This window comes from Melospiza melodia (genome assembly GCF_035770615.1).
Source record: "Melospiza melodia melodia isolate bMelMel2 chromosome 7 unlocalized genomic scaffold, bMelMel2.pri SUPER_7_unloc_2, whole genome shotgun sequence".
NCBI classification, from domain to species: Eukaryota; Metazoa; Chordata; class Aves; order Passeriformes; family Passerellidae; genus Melospiza; species Melospiza melodia.
In genome coordinates, this window is record NW_026948498.1 from 782,027 (window position 1) to 805,528 (window position 23,502).

Here is a 23,502-nt window from a genome sequence, read left to right on the forward strand (position 1 = left end):
GCAGCCCTGCCTGCACGAAATGCCGCGCAAACTGCCTCATATATGCCCCAGAGACTCACCACACCCCTGTTTGCCCGCTCCTGTTCGCCGCGCTCCGGATTGCCGCACTCCCCAGACACCTCTTATAATCAGCCACTCAGCAGCAACTCAGGAAGCTCCTCCCTCTGCTCCTCTCTGACTCACAATGGCAATCTAGGAACAAGGAATTAGAAACGGGAGAAATGGGATTCCTGCTACTGAACACAGCACAAAGAATATTATTTTGTTCCACCAGGCCTCATCAAATAATCTGTCCCACCCGGATAATTGTAAAATTGAATTCCATTTTTGGACTGGGACATGGGTCACCTTCTTAATTTTGGCTGCCAATCCTCTTATGGTTTCCCCATAATCATCAATTTCAATACAACATTCCGATTCATTGAATTTTTCACACATTCCCCCTTCTTTGGCCAGCAAATAGTCTAAAGCTATTTGATTTTGGTACACAAATGCCCTTACCTGGGTGTGCTGCCGACTAAGTAAATCCAGGGCCTCAGAGGTGTGATTTGATACAATTTCTACCACTGCCTGCAGCCGAATCATCCAGTTCAGTAGATAAATTAGAGTCCTATACCCATAGCTTCCATCTTGACCTTATGGACCACATGGCCGACCCATAATAATCAATTATTATTGCAGCCGGCCACTCTTCCTCCCCCCAAGTTTGTTTGCCACTTATGAGAGGCATCATCTTTTTCAGACTTCTTCTCTCCCTCCTCAGGGTCTCATACAGAGGAGCCCCTAGAAGGTTACTTTTTGTTCGAGGGAGAGTAAAGAAGACTGGCCGGATCATTCCCAGAGTGCATGACCCCTTCCACCTCGGGGATAACTCATTGTATGCCTTTTTCCTGCAAATCCAATAAATTCCATCCGGGGCTTTCCATCTAAGGTTTGTTCTCCCTCGGTCTCCCCCGTATTCTCTCAGGCCCTCCAAGTATTGGTAATGGTTGGCTCCTGGATTTTTGACCCAGCAAAGTCCTATCTTTCTGTTCCATTCACAATTAGTCTCATTTTTCTGACTTCAGTACCCCGGAGGGGGTTCTAGTTGCCCAACCTTGCCCTTATTGTTTGAATTTACTGTTAGAGTAATTATACACGGAGTGTATTCCACCATCTCAGTATATTCCTTTCCTTCCTGACTGATAAAACATGGTTCCAATCACCCTCTGGTCCAAAATCCACCCCTCAGGCCTCTGTGCCAATTTTGAGATCCTTGGATTGTCCTATTTCAGAGGCTGTTCTGGAGCCAAACCTTCCCCTTTCCAAGGCCATTTCGCTGCTGACTTCAGCCCCCCACAAATCCGAGTTGCTATTTATTGCATCAAATCAATAAATATGTTCCTATTTAGGTAATAGGTTCCTAAGGTAATTCCCCATCAGCGTATTTTTTCTCAAGTAATTAATACTGTTCTCCTGGAGTTTTAAGATTTTCTGTTCAATTCATTTCTTCCTCAGATCTGACCCCCTTCTCTTCAATTCCTGAGTGATCTCCCTCATTCTTCCCTCAGGATCCTCACCATCTTTATTTTTCATGAAGCAGAAACCCTGTCATATTGCAGGCACACCCTATCATCATTTGCCTGTGCCAAATCCAATATGATTAGTTCCCTGCACAAGGTAAACTTGCTATCAAATTTAACATTTCTTCCCATCCAATACATTTTCCCATTCATCATGCATATCCCTAGCCTTGCATTGTCATTTTGTAGCGTATCACCAGGATTCACCTGGTGATACGCTACAAAAATCGATTCTGTTTTTCCCCCAACCCACATTGTTCAATTACATTGGTTGCAAATAGGGATTGACATTATTTCTGCATTCCTTCTCCGTATCTGATGTTTGTGCTTGTCTGACTGCCTGTTCCTTGACCCTGCCTTGGGATCGATACACCAAATCCCTCTGTCCAATTTACATAATTTGACCCTCATGCTGTTTCTCCAACAGTACCTGCCAGGGTCCTTGATGCACTCCTCCGGGGCTTGGTATGCTGAGGGTTTTCTGTCCCCTTGCTCAACTCGGACCACCTGAGTGCAACTTCCACACTCATCTGCAGAGCTCTCGTTTCCGCCTCTCATTGTGACCTCAGTGTGCAGACTCTGCATCCCGCACACGACTAGGCTCAGGCCAATCAGGATTCCCACCAGGCGTACTCCTCTGCCCTGGGGTGCCATCAGCGGCGAGGAAGACCATCTTCGTGGCAGCAGGAGTATTCTTTGGGGAACACATTCTCTGACCTAGCCGCATACCTCCTTTTAAAGGCACCTCACTGTGAAACTTTGACAGCATCTGAGCTGCACGGTACCTTGATTGATTTCCAGCACTCCACATCCAGAACCTCTGCCTTTGATCTAAGCTTTCCATGCACCCTGTTCTGAAAAATCTGAAACCACTCCTGTAAATCTAATTCAATGATTCCTAGGCTTGTGGCTAGGGTTAGGATTTGGTCAGTCAGCTCAAGCTCCTTCTTCAGACACTAAGTGCACAACCCCTTCGGCCTCTGTCCCCTTCTACAGTGTACTACAAACACCTCCTGACAATATTCACACTTGAAATGTACAAACGGATAGCATACACAGTCAGACAGTATACAACCTATCCGCTCACCGTTGGTCATTTACAATGACGTTGGAGTTTGAGTTTCAAGTCGCCTGGGGAAGAAGTGACTCTCCACTTGGGCGTTTCCTCCTGGTGTTTGACTTTCTTCACCCTAGACGCGTGTGTCTAGCCTTTCTCCGCTGTCCAAATGGCCGTGTCTGTTGTCAGGAGCACAAGAAAAGGACTTTCCCAGTGAAGAGAGAGGGGTACAGCTTTCCACACTTTCACAAGCACTCTGTCATCCAGTTGAATTTTGTGGATAGCAAATCCCAGAGGAGCACTCTGAGATACTATCCCTTGTTTTCTTAGTTCCTGTAAGTTTTTGTGTATCACAACCAAATACGGTTGAATCTGGCTGTCCTCAAGTCTCGGGTGTCCCACTGGCATCCCATGTTTATATGGCGTTTCATATAGCATCTCGAAGGGTGAGAGCCCCGTCTCTGAATGAGGCATTTTCCTGATAAAAAGCAAGGCTAAAGGTAGGCATTTTGGCCAGGACATCCGAGTTTCTAAAATTAATTTACACAACTGTGCTTTCAAGATCTGATTCATCCTTTCCACCTATCCTGAGCTCTGGGGATGCCACGGAGTGTGGTATTCCCACCAAATGCCTAGCGCCTCTGCCATCTGCTTAATAATTTTTGACGTAAAATGAGTTCCTTGGTCCTAATCAATGTAATTCACCACCTCATATCAGGGCACAATTTCCTCCAGCAATTTCCTGGACACTGTCTGAGCCATTGTCTGTGGACTGGGGAAAGCTTCCACCCAATGGATCAATTTGTCCACGATTACAAGCACAAATTTGAACATCCTCACTTTGGGCAATTCAGTGAAATTGACTTGAATCTTCTCAAATAGTCGATACGCGATGAGGTGACTCCCCAGGATGGCCTTAGTCTTGTTAATTTCTGGTAAATCAGGCATCCTTGTACCTCTTGTTTGGCCAATTCGTAAATTTCCCTGCACCTGAAAAATTTCAAAAATTGTTCTGCCAGGGTCTCTGCCCCTCAGTGTGTTCGCTGGTGCAGTTTCCTCAAAATCCTTCTGGTAAAACCTTTAGAGACTAGTTCTCTCCCATCTCGTAAATTCCACTTTCCTTCCTCCAGTTTTCCCCCAATCTTCTCATAGCTTTCAATCTCATTTTGGGAGGGTTGAGGAGGGTTGTCTGGGACCTTGATCCCTTCCATCTCCAGGGTACTTACCGTCATCAGTGCTGCAGTCTTGGCTTCCTGGTCTGCCAAATTGTTTCCCGTGTTCAGAACTGCATCCCTGCCTGGTGTCCCTTCACTTGGAAAACTGAAATTTCCTCTGGCCCCCTTAGTGCTTCCAAAATTTGCCGGATCAGTTGTCCATGCATCAGTCCTTTGCCCCATGTGTTGACCAACCCCCTTTCTTTCTAGATTTTCCCAAATGTGTGAATCACCCCAGAGGCATACCTAGAGTCTGTAAAAACTGTTCCCTTCTTCCCCTTCAGTCCTTTCAAGGCTCTCAGAACTGCATACCGTTCACAAGCCTGTGCTGACCAACCCGCACTCAGGGAACCTGCTTCAATCACTTTTCCCATTTGTCCATCCATGACTGCGTATCCTGATCTCCTTTACCCATCAACCACCCTGTTTGATCCATCCACAAACCATTTTTCTCCTTCATCTAGTTCTTCCTCTTCTAAATCCTATCTGATCTTTGTTTGTAATTCAACCACCTCCACGCAACTGTGAACAAGCTCCTCTGAAGCTTCCCCAAACAAAAACTGCACAGGGTTCTGCGCAGTCATTGTCCGCAATTCCAAATCCTGTGAGTGAATCAAAATGGCCTCATACTTCAACAACCTTGCATCAGTGAGCCATTTATCTGCCTTCTGCTATAGTATGCCCTGCACATTACGTGGTACAAATACTACCAATGGTGCGCCGAGGGTTACCTTCTTAGCTTCCTCTACCAGCAATGCTGCGATGACAATCGCCTGCAAGCAGGTGGACCAGCCTCTGCTGACCAGGTCCAAAAGCCTCAACAAGTAACCTACTGGTTTCCTGACCCCTGCCCAGTCCTGTGTCAGCACCCCATGTGCTGTGTGACTGCTCACGTCCACAAACAACTGAAAGGGTCCTCTGATCTCTCAGTTTCAGCGTGGATTGGCTCTATGTCCAACCTCCCAGCTTCCCCGTGGACATACCAAAACTTTGGATCTATTTTCTCCTCATCCTGGATGGTGAGTTTATACATCCTCACCCTGAGCTGGGAATTCTCCACTGCGAAGCTGATTTCTAGGGCAACCATCATGTCTCGCCCCAGCAAATTGAATACCACATCCCATATCAATAATATGTTTCCTGTATGTTTTTTGTTCTCCATTTCTATTTCTACATCTTTTATGATCGGGACCTCAAAGAGTTCCCCTTTTGTCCCGATTACCATCATGGAATTGTCGCTCAGGGAGCACCCCTGCGGCAGCTGCTGCACGGCTGTCTGTTCTGTCCCTGAGTCTACCATAAACCACATCTCCTGCCTGTGGGGTCCTACTTTTAATTTTATCAAGGGCTCCCTCAGTGTTCTGGACCCCAAACTGAAAAGCCCCTGGCACCCCTAATCTTCCTGAAACATTGCCTGGTCCTTGGCTTTGTTGGGACAATTCCTTCGGATGTGTCCCTTTTGCTTACAGTAATAGCACTCAAAATCTCTCCTCTGATCGTTTGATCCTTTCCCTTGGGAAGAGTTCTGCTTCTTTGCCTGCGCCTTCTTTGCCGTTTCTCTGTCCTGCTCCTGTTTTTGTGCTTCCCTTACCGCAGCTACCAATATCTTAGCTTGAATCTTCTGTTTCTTTTTGTCTCATCTCATGTAGACTTTTTGGGCTTCCCGAAGCAGTTCCTGCAACCCCTTGTCCTGCCAACCATCTATCTTTTCTAGCTTTTTCAGAATGCCTTCCCTGGATTTTGCCACAAACTGAGTTTTTAGCAAAACTGCCCCGATCGGAGAATCAGGATCCGTCCCTGAATACATTCTCAAACACTTGCGGAGCCTCTCCAACCATTCCATGGGAGTTTCACCTTTCCCCTGGCACTCCCTGAGTACCTTGCTCATGTTCTGTCCCTTGGGTACCGCTTCCCTGATACCCTGAATTATCATATTTCTCAAATTTATCATTTTCTCCTTCCCCTTCTCCATCTGGGCATTCCAGAATGGTTTCTGGTTTGGCCATCTCTCATTCCCGCTTTCCCCAGTGGTGTTTCTCTTTTCCCAATCTATGATCGCGGCTTGTCTGATCATGTCTCTCTCCTAATTGTTGAACAGCGATCTCAGGATCACTTGGAGATCCTCATAGGTGTAGGTGCTGGTCCCTAGAAATTCATCTAGCCTTTCCACCACCCCCAAAGGATCATCCATTAATTTTCCCATCTCTTTCTTGAACATTCTCACATCTCTGGTATCAATTGGCGTGTGTACGAAGCCGATCACTCCAGGAGCTGTTGGCACCTCCGTAAAGGGAAGAAGCCAGGCTTCTCTTCCTCATCCCCACTGTCTCCCATGGTTGCCCTCCTCGTTCACTGCCTCGTTTGATGGGCCAGGGGAGAGCTGGTTTTGGGGAGGGTTACCTGTTTTTCTTCAGTTTTGGGAAGGGTTGGCAGCAGCGGTTGCTCACATTGGAGCGGAGGTGCCGACGCTTGTTTACGTGGAGGAGAGGCGCTGCAGCCGGCCCCGGTGGGAGCGGCGGTGCCGAGACCTGACCCAGTGGGATTGCTGCCTCTAGAGGCAATGCGGGCATGGGTGGTGCCTAAGCCAGTCCGGGCTGGGGCAGAGGAACAAGGTAGAGAGGTGGAAGATTGTCAAAGGGTTCCCATTCCTTTCCCCTCTTTGCTGCGCGTCGGAGGGTTCATACAGGGTATAAACTCATACAAGCGTACCTCCACATCTCGGCATACTCGATTTCCTCAAAATCCTGCGGGCGGCAATCAAATATGTGATCATACAAGGACTCGCAAGTCCATGCCTCAAACGTGCTGAACACCACCCAAACCACGTATTTTCCAATCTCCTTCCCTCCACATTTTTCCATACAAAAGTTTTCTCCTTGTGTTAGCATTCAAAAAAACATGATCAGGGGGATTATATGCGGTGTTTTTTATTAAAGAGCTCTGGGAATCAGGGTATTACCCAAATCTGATTCCGACCATACATCCAAAATGATCATTGATCATGTTTTTACACTCTATCGTTACATACCTTTCATGTTAATTATTAAACTTATATTGTTCTATTGTATACATAAATTTAGCCCGTCTCTGAATTTCCAACATAGTTTCTCATTATTCTTCTTATAGTTATATAATAATTATATTTAATTACTAAACAATCATCACATCTAACAATTATATAATTTTTCATACTGCTTACGCAGGTGCAGTTGATCTGGGAAAGCACAAAGCCTAACATTTTAGATTCTATCTTTAACTTTTTCCAGGGCTCCACTATCATTCTCCCCGCTTTGAAAGCATTTTCACTTCACTATAGGTGTAAATGTTTTCATTTGATACTGTCCTTTATTCCTCAGTTCATACATGGTTCTTCAAATCCAGGGTTGATGTAAACGTTGTCATGGATGCTGTTACGAGCTGGAGAACCAGAAGATGGTGGGCGTGGATCTCGTGTTAGTGCCTTCATTATCCTCTGGTTCCAGGTCGTTTTCTTCTGTATCTCTCCCTTTAAGATGCTGTAAACTAACCAAATTGCTAAGAATACAATTAGTAAGATTATCACACTCTCAATGATAGATTTAATCCATGAACTCACATTCCACCCTAATCCTTTAAAGATTTTTCCTAACCAGCTTGTAGCCAAATCCTTTTGCTCTTCTTGTGCTTCATGCTCTATTTGTTTCAACTGATTGATGTCACATTCTACATCTGCAGTTACATTTGGGATATGAACGCAGCAATGATCAACTTGTCCCTTTAAAAATCCACATACTCCATGCTCTTTCAGGAGTAACATATCTAGGGCTAATCAATTTTGTGAAGTCATTTTTGTGGTGGCTTGTAATTGTATATTCAATTCCTTAAATCCTTCCCAGGTGACTTTTGCCAGTCTATCTACCTGACCTGTAAGTTTGTAGAGCATCTCTCTACTCTGATAGTTTGCTATAGGACCAAACAATGACTCTAGGGCCCATCCAAATTTCTCTCCACTAAAGGGTTTTTGCCAAGTGTCATCTGGATCTTCATTGTCTAGAACTTCTCGTCTTGCTCTTATCTGCAGAAGTTCATGTTTTCCATTAAATGGGGACTTTTTCCAAATTGGACATAAGGTTGGCAGGCCTAAAGTAATCTCCTTTACTTTCTCGTCTACAGGCAGATGTGTTGTCCAGGTACCATCACTTGCTGCCCATAGAAATTGTCCTGGACCTCGGACTGTAACCCTGGTACACCCTGTAATTACTCTATAATTCACTCTGCCTTGTTTATGTTTAATCCCTCTGCAAGCACAACCAATTTGTAGGGCTATTGCCAGGGGTGGCATCTGTTTTATCTCTTCATCATCCAAAGAGCAGTCGTAAGTTTTATTACATGCCCACCAACTTACTTTGTCTGCCCTTGTTCTGCTACTAGTGTCAGTGTTCGTTATTGCTGGATCTGTTTCATTCTCGGGGCCTTCCCACTTAATACACCAAGGGGTGTTTGCCATATATTGGAATCTTTGAAGAATACTCACAGACCACGCACTGTCCCAAGGTTCCATCTGATCTTTCCTATCCTTGGCCTCACATTCCCATAGCAGAGTGGTTTCTGTAACTTGGCTCAATTCGGGTACCTGTTTACATGTAATTGTTTTGTTCTTTTGTATTTCAGGTAGTTTTGATGTTATGATTCCCCAATTTACTGGGCCTCCTGCTGCCTTTGGTATTGGCAGACAGGCAGTTATTTGGCTGGTGTTTTGCATTTTGGCAAAATCTTTGACTAATCCAATCATTACATTCTCAGCCTGAACTGCATTAGAAACCTTTATCACCTGTGTTTCTGTTTGTACCTCTCTCTTCATTCTAGAATGAAGAGTGGTTAGTTCATCATTTTGCATTCCACATCCCAAAGACATTAATGACCATAACGTTAGCACAATTACTGATAGCATTCTGGAGGCAATTGAACACGTCTTATCTGCAGCCTTTTTTCATTCCAGAGTTTATACAGTCTGTGATCCAGGATGGACTTTCTTCACTCGGGTATAGTGGATCCAGGGTTTCACACCAGCTACTTTGACTGCTGTAAAGGTGGTCAGTAGTACCTGATGGGGTCCACTCCACTTTTCTTTCAGCGGTTCCTCGTTCCAGTTCTTGATGTACACCTCGTCTCCTGGATGCATGTTATGAACTGGGTTCTCGAGAGTCAGTGGTCTATTCCACACGAGGATACTCCGGAGCCGAGCTAAAGTTTTCCCAAGAGACAGAACATAATTATATACGTCCTGCTTTCCTGTGACATGTACATTAGGGTTAGGCTCAGGAGATTCATATGGTTTCCCATACAATATCACATAAGGACTTACTGACATCCCACTCCTAGGCTTTTTCCGAATCCTCAACAGTGCTATTGGCAAAGCCTGGGGCCACTGCAATTTGGCTTCTTGGCATATTTTACTGATTTGCCTTTTTAGTGTCTGATTCATCCTCTCTACCTGTCCACTTGACTGGGGTCTCCACGGTGTGTGGAGGTCCCAGTTTATCCCCAGCAACCTACTTACCTCTCTTACTACTGTACCTATGGAATGGGGCCCCCTATCTGATGATACCCCTAGGGGTACCCCGAATCTGGGAATAATCTCCTGTAGTAACCACTTAACTGTTTCCTTTGCTTGGTTCGTGCGACAGGGAAGGGCTTCTGGCCACCCAGAGAATGTGTCAACCCCCACTAACAGGTATTTGTATCCTCGGGTTCTTGGTAGTTCTATAAAATCTATCTGCCAATAGTCTCTTGGCTCTATTCCTATCCAAATTCTTCCTAGCTGTGCCTGTCGCCTGGCCACTGGGTTGTTTTTCAAGCAGATATCACATTTTGACATTACTGATTTTGCCATTGTAAACATCCATGCTGAAATTAAACTCTGCTTTAGCAATTTTACCAATGCCTCTGCTCCCAGTGACATTCGTTATGTTTAATTTGCAGAACTTCTCTCATTATCAAGCGGGGTACCACTATTTGTCCCTGTGCAGTCACATACCATCCCTCTGAATTCTTTTGTGCATTTAGCAAACATGCCAGTCTCTCATTTTCTACTGAATATTTTGGTTTTGGAGGCAAATTGAATTAGGATACATTAAGCTTCAAAGGTATCAATGCTATTGTTGTTTGTACCTCCCGAGCAACCTGTCGGGCTGCCCAGTCTGCCTTTCGATTTCCCTCACAGATTTTGGAGTTTCCTGATTGGTGTGCTTTGCAGTGTATGATTGCCACTTGTTCAGGTTTTTGTACTGCCTTTATCAATTGCAGGACTGCATCCTGATGTTTAATGTGGGTACCCCGAGAAGATAACAGTCCTTTCCACAGTGCTCCGTGAACATGCACCACTCCAAAAGCATATTTTGAGTCAGTCCAGATATTTACCTTTTTCCCTTCACTTAATTTTAATGCCCTGGTTAAAGCAACCATTTCTGCCCTCTGGGCAGATGTATTTGGTGGTAATGCCTTTGCCTCCACTACTGTATTGACTGTTGTTACCGCATATCCAGCGTATCTGATTCCATTTTCCACAAAGCTGCTCCCATCTGTAAACAGCTCCCACTCCGGCTGCTCTAGTGGGACGTCTTTCAGGTCTTCTCTTGCTGAATAGGTGTACTCTATCACTTCTACACAGTCGTGTTGTAATGGGCCTTCTTCAGTTGTGGTACCTAGGAACAAAGCTGGATTCAAAAGGTTAGTTGTTTTTAATGTGACATCATCCTGCTCAGTCATGACTACCTGGAATTTCATCATCCTGCTGGGAGATAGCCAATGGCCCGCCTTTTGCTCTAAGACAGTGGTTACCATGTGTGGTACATAGACATCTATGTGCCTTCCCATAGTAAGTTTCCTGGCTTCTTGTATCAGGATCACAGTAGCTGCAACTGCCCGCAGACATGGGGGCCACCCGGCACTTATGTTGTCGAGTTGTTTGGAAAAGTAGCCCACCGGCCTTTTCCAGATTCCCAGACGTTGGGTCAGGACTCCTAGTGCTAGGCGCAGCCTTTCATGTACAAACAGCTGAAAATCTTTAGACAGATCAGGTAACCCTAATGCTGGAGCAGTTATCAGTGCTTCCTTTAATTTTAGGAAGGCTTCTTTCTGTGGTTTGCCCCAGGTGAATGGCTGCATCTTCTGAGCTTCATACAGGGGTTTCGCAATCAGTCCCTAGTCCATGATCCACAAGCGACACCATCCTGCCATCCCAAGGAAGACTCGCAGCATGTAAATTCTGGGGCTCTGGAATAGCACAAATTGCTTGGATATGGTTAGTACCTAGTTTTCATTGCCCTTGTGAAATTTAAATCACAGTGGTTACCTTTATACAGGTTGCTTTTTCTTCTGTAAATATTAGTATATCATCAACATACTGCAACAATAAGTATTGGTCTCTTGGTACTTGCCCAATTTCGCTTCAAATCTCCAGTTCCTTTGACAGTTAGTTTCCAAATAAGGTCGGTGAGTTCTTGTCATGTCCAGGTGAGCTGGGTCTTTCTTCCATTCCCTGTGTTATCACAGGGGCTGTGTGAGGTCACTGAGGAGGTCACTCTGCCCCACCCCCCTCACATTTCCCCCCAGAGCAGTCCAACCCTGCCCGTGCACAGCGGGGTCCCCTGTCCCCCCGGGTCCCCCCGCCCCCGGCCCTGCAGCCTCCCCCAGAGGATGTTCCACGAGATCGACCCCAGAGCCTGACACAGTGATGGGGCGCTGGGGCCCTGGGGGTGGCACAGGGGGACAGGGACCCCCCGGCAGCGTCCCCGTGTCCCCCAGGGCCAGAGCCTGGGCCAGGGCTCCTTCACCCTGGTATGAACGAGGGCTTGAGAGCGCTGAAAAAGTCCCCAGCAAGGGATCAGCAAAAGCCAGATTTAATATTAAGGGACAGCATGGCAAAGTTCCTCGGTAAGCATCACTCTGCTCCTGACTGGACACTTCAGGCACACCAAGGAAACATAGGAACAACAAAACCAAACCAAATCCAGGCAATCAAACCAGAAATTACCCGGGAACTGCCCGTGTGTGTGTGTGTGTGTGTGTGTGTGTGTGTGTGTGTGTGACACAAGGAAAGTGAGGGCAAGGATAAAAGGAATACGGCCTTAAAGCTTAACAGAGCTCAAACTTTACAGGACTTAACATAACCTTGACTGATACTTTAAACTTGACAATTTAACAAAAGAACAGCACTTAACAGTGTTTAACCTAACTTTTAACTTATGACTTTGCAATTCAACAGAGGAATGACATTTAACAGTATTTAACTTAGCTAATAACTTAAACTTAACAACTTAGCAAAAGAGCAACTCTTAGCAGCATTTAACTTAGCTTAGACCTTGTGACTTGACCTTACTTACAGGCATGACTGACTCAGCTATCCAAGGGACTCAAACCTCTCAGAGAGCAGCATTTCTGCCATATTTCCCCAGCACAGGCACTCCTCTGTGCACACAGAATCTAAGAGTCAGTTGTCGAGATCCGCCCGAGTGAATGGGTGACGGATGATTTTTTCGTGCAAAATAACCAACAAGGCACAGGAGGTTTGCAGTAACAAATCAACAAAATGCAATTTTATTGATAATAACCACAGCTGAATAAGTGTTTGAATAGGGAATCTAGGGAAGAAAAGGGTAAGACAAGGGAAGAGGGAGGAAAGAAGGTCAGGTGGGGTATAGCTACCGAAACGTGTCATTGTCCTTTGGGGGTCCAGCCATCGAAGCTCACTGGTGCACGTCCCAGGGAGATCTCAAAGCACGGTCAGATTGCACCCCAAAATATACTGTTTTTCGTTGGGGGAAGGGTGGCCGAAATAAGGTTTCCAAGGAGGGGAAAAGAATAGGAACAAAAGGAGGGGGTGCTTTTTCCATTGTTTTCATGGCCGAATGCTTTGCATGTGCGTTTATTCTGGGCAGTTTTCCCCCTTCATGCACACTCCCCCCCCCCCCCGAGCTGGGGGGGTTCAGTCCCAGGGGGTGCCAAGGGGGGGTGCCAGGGGGGTGCCAAGGGGGTTTCTTTTCTTGTCTTGGTTCCTTGATGAAGAGGCTCACCTCTCTATTTGTCTGTCACAGTGGTTGAAGAAATGCAAAAGGGGTCTTCCCTTGGAGAGGGGGAACCACTCCAGAGCTCAGACCAGCCAGGTCAGGAGGTAGGGAGAAAGTCCAGATCCATTGTTCAGAAAGGGCAGCATGCCCCTTTCTAGTACAGCATGGCATGTTCTGCAAACACCACCTGTGAACACACTGAATAAGCATAAGACTTTCTTTCCCAACTGGCTCAACAGTTTTTAACCTTTCAGTGTCTTTTCTCTTCATGACAGTTGTGAGGCAAAAATGAAAGATTTTCGGACAGACCCTCACCTTCAGTGCAAGGCACCTGTGAGAAATTCCCCTGAAGGCAGGAAATGTTCCCTGTGGATGCTTTGGCATCTACCCAGTGGGTGAAGGGTTGAGCCTGGAGGAATGGGGGGATTGGCCCAGGCTCCGTCCTTGTTCAGGATCCCTGAGTGCAGCAAACGGGAGAGTTCCTGGCTGGGAGAGGCCCCACTCAGAGGGAGTCGCTAGCCCAGGAGTGTCACTATAGGACACGAAAGAACACAAGCTCACCTCGTTGTTCTCAATGAGAAGTAAAAAGGGGAAGTTTATTTTCTGACTCCAACATTTACAGTTTTCCAAAAGTGACAGTGGATTGGAGGTTCACTGTCCCATCTCTCCAATGACACTGGACAAACCAACAGTGCATCAACTCTCTCCTCCTCCATAAAGGAATGCAAAACAATGAGTTATTTACAGAAAGTGTGTGAGAAAGTTAATTACAAGAATGTCAACATCAGAAGGCTTAGAAAATCCTAAAATACCAGGGCAACATCTCACCCTTTTCCATTTAAAAAAGAAAAAGAGAAAATGAACAATATGAAAAAGAAAACATGAACAATGTTCAGTGCCCACTTGCAGAGGAATCATCAGAGTGATCACTCTCATCATCTGCATCTGACAATTCACCCGCTTGATGCCTTTCAGGTTGGTCACGGTTTCCATCTTGCTCATCAGCCAGATTCTGTCTCTGCGGTCGCAGGTCAGGGCGAACACATTTCAAAAGTACCCAGCGTACCCAAGTATCTGTGGATACACAAACATACCTGCGCCCCAAAGCGATAGGGTCATAGGGACCTTCCCACTGTTTGGTGAATAAATTCCACACCTGAACCTTCGCTCGATGCTGATGTGCCTCGTCCGCAGCCTGCAAACGAGAGATGGTGATTCAAAGTGACAGGATTATTTGAGTTCTGTGGCACTGTGAGATGATTGACTGCGCACAAAACTTTTGCCAACCGACTGTGCGGGGTTTCACCCTGCATTCCCTGTTTTTGTTTTTGAAGAACTCGCTTCAGAGTACCATGAGTGCCTTCTACAATACCTTGACCAGTCGGAGAATGAGGGATACCAAACTTGTGCGAGACACCCCACAACTGCAGGAACTGCCGCACCTTTTGCAATGCACAAGCAGGACCGTTGTCGGTTTTCACAGCAGAAGGTATGCCCAGAACAGCAAAGGCCAGCCTCCAGTGGGCGAGGATATAATGGGCCTTCTCCCCAGTGTGAGCCAAAGCCCACATCGCAGAGGAGAACGTGTCCACAGTGACATGCACATACTTGAGCCGGCCAAACTCGGCAACCTGGGTGACATCGGTCTGCCAAAGCTGCAAGGCCCTAAGGCCTCTGGGGTTTACCCCTGCTGGCAAGGCGAAGCAAGTGCATGGCAGTCATCACATGACTCGACAATGTCACGAGCCTCAGTTGGCGTCAGCTGAAACTGCTTCTGCAGGGTATGTGTGTTCTGGTGGAAAAACCCATGGGATGCCTTGGCCTGCGGGAGTGTATCAGGCTGAGGCGCTACCCACGCTGGGTTAGCCAACTTGTCAGCCCTCACATTACCTTCCACTATAAAGCCTGGCAAATTCGTTTGACTCCTCACATGCAGAACATAGAATGGATGAACCCAGGCCTGAATGGCACACAACAAGGTCTTCAGTAAATGAAACAAGGCAGGATTACTGACCTCCTTCAAAACCGAACGGCCCAACTGGTGTGCAATATCAGCCACATGGGCGGAATCCGTGACCAAGTTGAAAGGTTCCTGGGAAAATTTCTCAAATGCCATAACAGCAGCCCTCAGTTACAACCAATTGGGCTGACCCATCCTCATGGCCTTCCAGAACCTGCCACTCAGATCCGTCCCTCCAGGTAGCAATGGCTTTTCCTGTTCTCCCTGAACTGTCAGTGAAGACGGCGGGTCCTTGCACAGACTCCTGACTATTCTTGGGCTGCAAAGAAATTTGTGTGGATTTTGCCATATGCAGTAGCCTATGACTGGGCAGATGATAAATGACCTGCCCTGAAAAATTTTCCAGAGCACTCTGCAGGGACACACTGTTTGCAAAGCTCCAGTCAAAATCCTCCCATTGCACCGGAAGTATGATCTTTGCAGGATCCACACCCATCAATTGCAAACACCATTGCCGGCATTTGATTATCAAGCGAGCAATCAGCTCAAACAATGCAGTTGCCGTCTTCTGCGGCTGATGGGACAGGAAAACCCATTCCAACATGCAAGGAATCCGACCATTTGTCACTCCATTGGCCAATGACGCCTGTGGGATACGAATCTGGAGTGGTGATGAACACAGTGACATCTACGGAGGGATCAATGCGATAACCTTGGCAAGCATTGAAACAGCTTGCTGAACCACCTCCAACGCCTTAAGTGCCTCAGGGGTCAGTGTGCGAGGTGACTTTAGATCAGAGTCTCCTCTCAACAAATCAGACAGAGGAGACAGCTGTGCATCGGTTAGCCCCAAGTACGGACGTAACCAAGTGATGACACCTACCAATTTCTGAGCATCATTCATTGTCTTCACAGAATGCACAAATTGCACCTCCTGGTGACAGATTGTCCATTCCAGAATTTTGACCTCCAAGTTCTTCCAAGGTGGTTGTTTTTGAACCTTTTCTGGAGCCACCTGCAGTCCATGAGCATGCAAAGCATTGAGCAACCAAGGCTGAATCCTCAGCAGCTCATCCTGAGTGGACACAGCCACCAAAATGTTGTCCATATAATGATACAGAAGTACATCTGCTTGCCAACTCCACACAAGGCACAGGCCACATACCACTGGCATATGCAGGAGAATTGTGCATGCCCCGGGGCAATGTCCTCCATTGATATCTCTGTGCAGGTTCAGCCTTGTTAATCGCTGGCACTGAAGAGGCAAACTTTGATCTGTCATCAGGATGCAAAGAAATCGTAAAGAAACAATCCTTCAGATCCACAATGAGGACTGGCCAGTCTGCAGTAAGCATGGTAGGTGATGGCATGCCCGCCTGCAATGTTCCCATGCTTTCCATCACGGCATTAACCTTACTGAGGTCTTGCAAAAACCTCCATTTCCCAGATTTCCTTTTGATGCAGAAGAACGGAGTGTTCCAGGGAATGGTAGAAGGCTCCAGATGACCCTGGTCCAACTGTTCCTGCACCAGATTCTGAAGAACGACCAATTTATTTTGAGGGAGGGGCCACTGCTTCTCCCAGACAGGCTTGTCCAGCAGCCACCTTATAGGAGGCGCAGGACACTCTGCGTCCTTCATCGCATCAAAAATCTGTCTCGATGCGCACCCCCTAGACAGACAGAACATCCCTCCCCCAGAGGCTGGGAGGAGTTGAAGTAATATGAGGCCTAACCCAGGCTGTCTGTCCCTCTGGGTTCATGAGCAGCACGGGCTGCAGGCTCACGTAGCATTGTGCCGTCCCTCCCAGGCCCACAACAGATGTCTCCACCGGATCCAGGGGCCACTCCGAGGGCCAGGCAGCAAGTGGGAGAACCAGGATGTCAGCACCGCTGTCAATAAGCCTGCAGAGGTGGATCTCCGACGGCGTCGCACCAGGAATGGACAGGGTACACAGCATCTCGGAATGGTCCTTGGTCAGGACCGCAGTCCAGTGAACTTGAGGCAGCCCAGTGGATCCAAAGCCACCAGCTCCACACAACTGGTCAGCTGTCCTGCGAACAGAGGACTTAAAAGGCACAAGTTGAGCAAGTCGTGTCCCTTTCGGGATCATGATGGGAGGGGGTGGGTGTGGAGACCATGGCACAAATCTGCCCTGTGAAATCTGTATCAATGAGCCCCAGGTGCACAATGATGCCCTGAAGGGTGGCACTAGACCTCCCCATAAGGAGAGCACTCATGCCCCCACCCAAGGGATCAAAGGCATCCAGGAGAGCCTTGTGTATGTTACAAGATTTTAAGACAACTGTTGCTGCGATGCAGACATCCACACCTGCTGATCCGTGGGTGCTGGCTGCAAGCTGGCAAAGGAGACCTCCATTGGCTCCTGGGTATGGAGAGAAGCTTGTGTCTGGGCATGTCCCTGCTGCACGCTCCGCTTCACGTTTCCCGAGTCCGGTAAAGCCTGGCCATTAACATGAACATTCGCCTTGCAGATAATGGACATGTGATTTGGCCTACCACACTGACCACACAAGAACATGGGGAATTTGACCTTCTGTGCCTTCTTCCCCTGCTTCTTGCCAGCCTGTGCAGTCCCCTGCTGTGGCCGCCTGCCCTGCGGTGCCGCCCAGAGTGGCTGCACAGCAGCAGCCACAGCAGCCAACTTCCAACCCGAGGGGATGATGTCCGCACAGGCCTCTGCCATCTTGGAGACAGCAGGAAAACCAGGCACAGCCGCTATGACCCTCCTACAAGCATCATTGCAATTACACCTCGCAAGGTTTGCAATCACAATCCTCCTTGCCACAGGATCAGGCACCTGCCTCTCCACAGAGGCAGCCAGCCTTGCCACAAATGCCATGAAAGGCTCATCAAATCATCCCCCTGGACAATGGTCGCAAATTGCTGCCTCGGAACAGCCATTTCCAGGGTCTGAACAATCGCTGCCATGCCCAGTGTGTGGCACTAGTCAAGCACAAGGGGATCGAATCCACTCTGCCCCTGAGTATTTTCATAAATCCCTGTTCCCAACAGCATGTCAGCGACAGCCACATGCCTGGGGTCCTGTGGCCCCAGCACAACATTTTGCACCAACGCATCGGCTGCCAAATGAGCCCACTTGGTCTCAAAAACATCAAACTGCACAGGGTCAAAAAGACAGGACGCCACACGACGGAGGTCATGAGGCATCAGCACGTCCATAGCAACCCTCCGGAGAGTCTGCATAACCACAGCAGACCCCAAACCATGCTGAGCAACCGCATCACGGACTTCCCCCTCCAGCTTATACGAAAGGGGTTGATGGGTGTTATGAATAACACCCCTGAGAACAGGGAAAGCCTGGGAAGCCCCTTGCAAAGCCACAGCACCTGCTGTGTCCCGGTCCTTGGGCCCCAGAGGGACAAGGGTAGATGATCGACTGGGAGGCAGGTCAACACCACTCACCCCTGCACCCCCTGCAGCACCGGCAGAGCCAGACGACCCCACTCTGCAACCCTGCGGATGCCGTGAGGAGGCAGGCTCAGACATCTCATCAGTTTTAGTATTGACTTCTTGCCAGAAACACACAGGGTTCCTCAGACACACAGTCACCTGGCATGAGGGAAACATCCACAAATTCAACGAGGAGGCGCCACGGCCCCAGGAACCCACCAGCCTCCCACTGGCCGTGTCAGCATTTGCACTAAAGGTAAATACCTCAGCACCCTGTCGCACCGCAGACGCAGCAGGGGGCGCCTTGACAGGCGCAGGTGCCAGCACGGCCTGCAAACCCAGTGTGGACTGGGATGAGACCAGCGCGGGGTCCCCAGCCCCCAACATGGGGGAGGAGGGGGATGCCGTAAGAGGCGGGACCCGCAGAGCCACATCACTGCAGAGCACCACAAGGGAGCTTGGCACAGCCCCTATGAGAGTCCATCCTGAACCACAAGACTCCACAGTGGGCACTCCCCCGGCTGAGTGGAGTGGGGCGGGCTGCCTGCCTACCAGAGTGGGGCCAGACGGAACACTGTCCATGGCCCCACACCCCCACGGCTTCCACTGACTGCGCATCCCTGGCAGACTGCACAGACTCAGAGATGGGTTAAGCCACCCTCCCCACCAATGAGCCCAACTCGAAGGCGGTTGGACCTGCTCCTGCCATGCTCAGGGGGAACGTCGTGGAAACACCGCAGTTTGGACAAAGAGTTGTCACCGAATCAGACTCAATCCGAGGCAGAGGCTGATCCTCAAAGGCCGGGAAGGCACAAAGAGAGGACAGCACGCCCTCCGCCCTGCCGCCCGCACAGGGAGAGGCAAGGATGACCTGCCGAATCCACAGAGCCATCCCCCAGTTGGACCTGTTCCCCAAAACACCGTCCTAGGTCCAGGGGGAGGGCTCTACATCACACAGAAACTCAAACTCTTCCTCGTCCACGTCCGAGACAGGAGCGCATCCCTGGGAAATCTGAGAGGTGCAAGAACCAGACCCCTGCCAAAGCTCCTCACACTTCTTCCACTGCATCAGCAGCGATCCCACTTCTACAGTGCAATCATCAAAGAGGGCCTGCATGAGGCAGACCCCCATGAGAATCCGCGCCTCCCTGGAGAACACCTTCGCAGGGTCCGAAAAGAGCTCTCACTCTCGGGCCCACAGAAACAATCTCTCAAAATCATCCCAGGAAACAGAAACCTGTTTCCACTCCAGGACCCCTGTCCAGACATCCAAAATTAGGGAATCCTCCTTGAAACCCACAGCGGTTGCCATTACCCCAAGAACAGCAGGCAAAGCACCAAAGAGGGGGAACAATACAACCTCACCAACAATCTGCACTCTGTCTCAGCCTGGGCTGCAGTACACTTAGGTGGTCACCAGATCTCACTGTAGAACACAAAAGAACAGAAGCACACACCACCGTTCTCAAGGTGAAGGAAAAAGGGATATTTTATTTTCTGACGCCAACATTTATAGTTTTACAAAAGTGACAGCGGATTGGAAGGTGACAGTGCCACCTCTCCAAAGACACTGGTCAAAACAACAGCCCTTCAACTCTCTCCTCCTCCATAAAGGAATGCAAAATAATGAGTTATTTACAGAAAGTGGTTGAGAAAGTTTGCTACAAGAATGTCAACATCAGAAGACTTAGAAAATCTTAAAAATCAGGGTGACACAAGTCTGGCTAGACATGGTCTCTGGTGACTTCCTCTCTGGTGACTGCCCCTGCACCACTGGGGCTCACTTGTTTCCTTGCTATGGAGACCATTGTGACACTGCGGAGCATTGTGGATCCAATGGGCCATGGTGACACTGCAAGCCCTTTTGGAACCTGTTACACTGTTGGGCCTTAAGGAACCAAGAGGAACATTGTGACCCTGCAGGGTACCACGGATCCAAGGGGGCACTGTGACACTATGGGGCCTTGTGGAACCAAGAATATCTTTGTGGCTCTGTTGGGCCCCATGGTCCCAAGGGACCAGTGTGAAGCAGCAGGGCTTTGTGGAACCAAGAGGCCATTGCTGATTTCAGGGCCTCGTGGAGCCAAAGGGCTATTGTGATCCTGCAGGGCACTGTGGATCAATGCAGAGCATTGTGGCATTACAAGGCCCCATGGAATCATGGAGACCATTGCTACCCTGCAGGACCTCAAGGAGGCAAGGGGCCATTGTGACACTATGGGAAGTTGTGGAAACAAGGGAATCATTGTTGCACTACTGGGCCCCAATGGAACCAAAGGGCCATTGGACACCCAAAGTCCATTATGGCACTGTGGGGCCTTGGGCTTGTGGAACCATGGAGACCATTAAGATCCTTTAAGGACTTGTGTAGCCAAGGGGCCATTATGACACCTTAGGGCCTCATGGAAACAAGGAGCCATTGTGACACTGCAGGGCCCTGAGGAAGCAAGGGAACATGAAATATGTGTGGCTGCCTTGGTCTCTCAGGGGTCACCTGATAGGTCTGGCAGACCTTGGAATGTGGAAGGCTGCTCCCATCTGCCCCTGAAACACTGGGGCTCTGGGCTCTTCTTTTTATGGAAAAGAACTGTCCATTTTTTCCAGGCATGCATGGCCAAATTTGGATTCCACTTCCAAATTTCTGTGTATCCAAGGATTGTTGCCAGACAAAAGTTGCCAGGCCAGACAAGTCTGGCTGGTCTTTGACTCCTGAGGGGCACCACTCACCTGTTTTCCAAACATTGGAAAGAGCTCTGTGCTTTTCTTTTTATGAAAAAACCCATCCCTCTTCTCCATGCACAGATGTTTTAAATTAGGACTCCACATCCATAATTTCAAATATCCAAGGGTTGTTCCAAGCAAACCTGCCTGGACAGCCAGGTCAGGCTTGCCTTGGCCTCTGGTGGTTGCTGTTCATCAGCTCCTGAAACATGGGGGCTCTGTGGTTTCCTTTGCATGGGGACCAAAGTGACATTTGTTAGCCTTGTGAAACGAAGGAGCCATTGTGGCACTGCAGAGCACCATGGATCCAAGGGACCATTGTGACACTGCAGAGCCTCGTGGAACCAAGGACATCATTGTGGCTCTATTTGGCCACATGGTCCCAAGGGGCCAGGGCAAAGCAGCGGTGTGGGAGTTAGCCTGGCTGTAACTCAGAGTCAGCCAGATTTTACCCCAGAAGACCTGGGTGCAAGTTTGAAGCCCTGGGAATCATTTGTTTAACCTAGGGTGAGCTTGAGAGTTCCCTCATATACCTTTAGTGTTGTTATGCTAAGTTGTCCAAGTTCTCCTCCCCTATTTGTTACTTGTTTCCCCTCTTTGGTTTTTGTTCTAGAGTGTTCTATCCCGAAGTGTATACATTGTTGCTTCGCCTTTATCTCAGATCTTTGGATCCCACACCCCTCGTGCTGTGCTCGACTTCTCCATGTTTATTGTTTTTCACCCTGTTACTAAAGTTTTTTTTGGTAACTCCATTGATCCTGCTTGTAGGAGCTTCGGGGGGTATGACGGTTGGGATGGATGGAGATGATAGATCTCTGAAGCCAGGTCTTGAACTTGTGGTTTATTGCAAAGGGTGTGTGTCAGGACCCAGGACAACCCTCTGGCTGTCCTGAGCACCAAGACCCCTGCCAGGGGTCTCAGAGACCCTGGCACAGAGCCCAAATGCCTGTGGTTTTGATTATGACCCATGGAGCAAATTACCAACATTGTATGAAGGTCAGCAGGGCACAAGAGGTTAAGTAGAATATCAGTGAAGTTAGCACAGGGGAGAAAAGTAGACTTTAGAATTTTTGGTATGGGGGTTCAGGAGGCAGGATGGAGGGAACTGGGGGTGTCCAGCCTTTCTCCTTCTTCTTCTTGGCCTCCATCTTCTGCTGTGATGTTGGCACTTAGAGATTGCTTTAGAGTAGAAGCTCACTGTCTAACATAGGTGATAGGTTTTGGAAAGTAATTGTAAACATTGTACATGTAGTTTTTAGTATAAAGACATAACACTGCCCCGGGGGCAGGCAGAATGCCTCGGACTGTCTTGCTGAGCTGACCTCGGCAGGGCAGGAGAAAAGTTTTTACAGATAACATAAAATAAACAACCTTAAGATGGAGAAATGAAGAGCCCTGACTCCTTCTTCAAGCGCTGGGCTGGGAAAAGAAACTTTTGAACTTTTCTCAGGGTCAATCTGACCAGCTAGAGATCCCAACAGGTGTGGGTGCAGGGGCCTTGTTTGGAGCTGCCAGACACTGCTCGGAGCAGGCCCAAAAGAGGAGCTCAAAAGAGGTGCCCAAAATGGATGTCCAAAGGAGGAGAGGAGTTCCCGTTACAACACAATAAATCTTCTTCTGTGACACATATTCTAATTTTCACTAACCACTCTAGTACAAGATACAAATCTTATGGCATTTACATACAGCCTATAAGAAACTTTACATTGCCATACTGTGTTATATTTTAAACCCTAAAAACTACTCTTTGGACCCCTTCTGCCAAGCTAGTAGGGTCTGCTCTGACCCTTGGACCTGTCTGCAAGCAGAGGGAATTGTTTCATCAAAAGAAGATTACCTTTAGCCGGACATACCATTGTTTTCCAGTTGTTCAGTAACTAAGGCTTGGTCTCTAAAAGCTTGCTTTCATTTCAATCTCACTTACAGTTTGTCTATTCTCAAAATCTTTTGCCCCATAATCATATTTATAAGGCTTTCCTGTTTCATCTTCCCCAGCATCTGCTCCTTTTCATTTTCACCACCCTTGCCCTGAAGTTGGGGAACCAGAAAGGTTTGTCAGAGCCACCCTCATTGTGACATTTGGTGCACAAACAGGGACCCTGACATTCAGTCATGTCAGCTGGGGTGAGCTGATGGATAGGCCAGTGCTCCCCGGGATTTTGGATTGTGCCAGGCTGGCAGATTCATCATTGCTTCGAGTGACCTCAGCCAGGATCCACAGGGACAATGACAGTTTCACCTGCATAGGATTGCAGGTGGGTTTGGGGAAATACAGGACAATTAATGCCCATTTTGCTCCTGTGTTTTTACAATACGCATCCACATCCCATAACTGATTTAGGCTGTTCCAGTGGCTGTTCCACCTAAGGCGGAGAAAGAGAAAAATGGGTAGCCGGATGTCCAAAGTAGAAAGGTGCGTATATGGATGCTTTAAGTTAATTCTCACTGATCATGACCAAATATCTTCAAAGAACAAATTAAAATCAATCATGAAGTGGATCATTAAA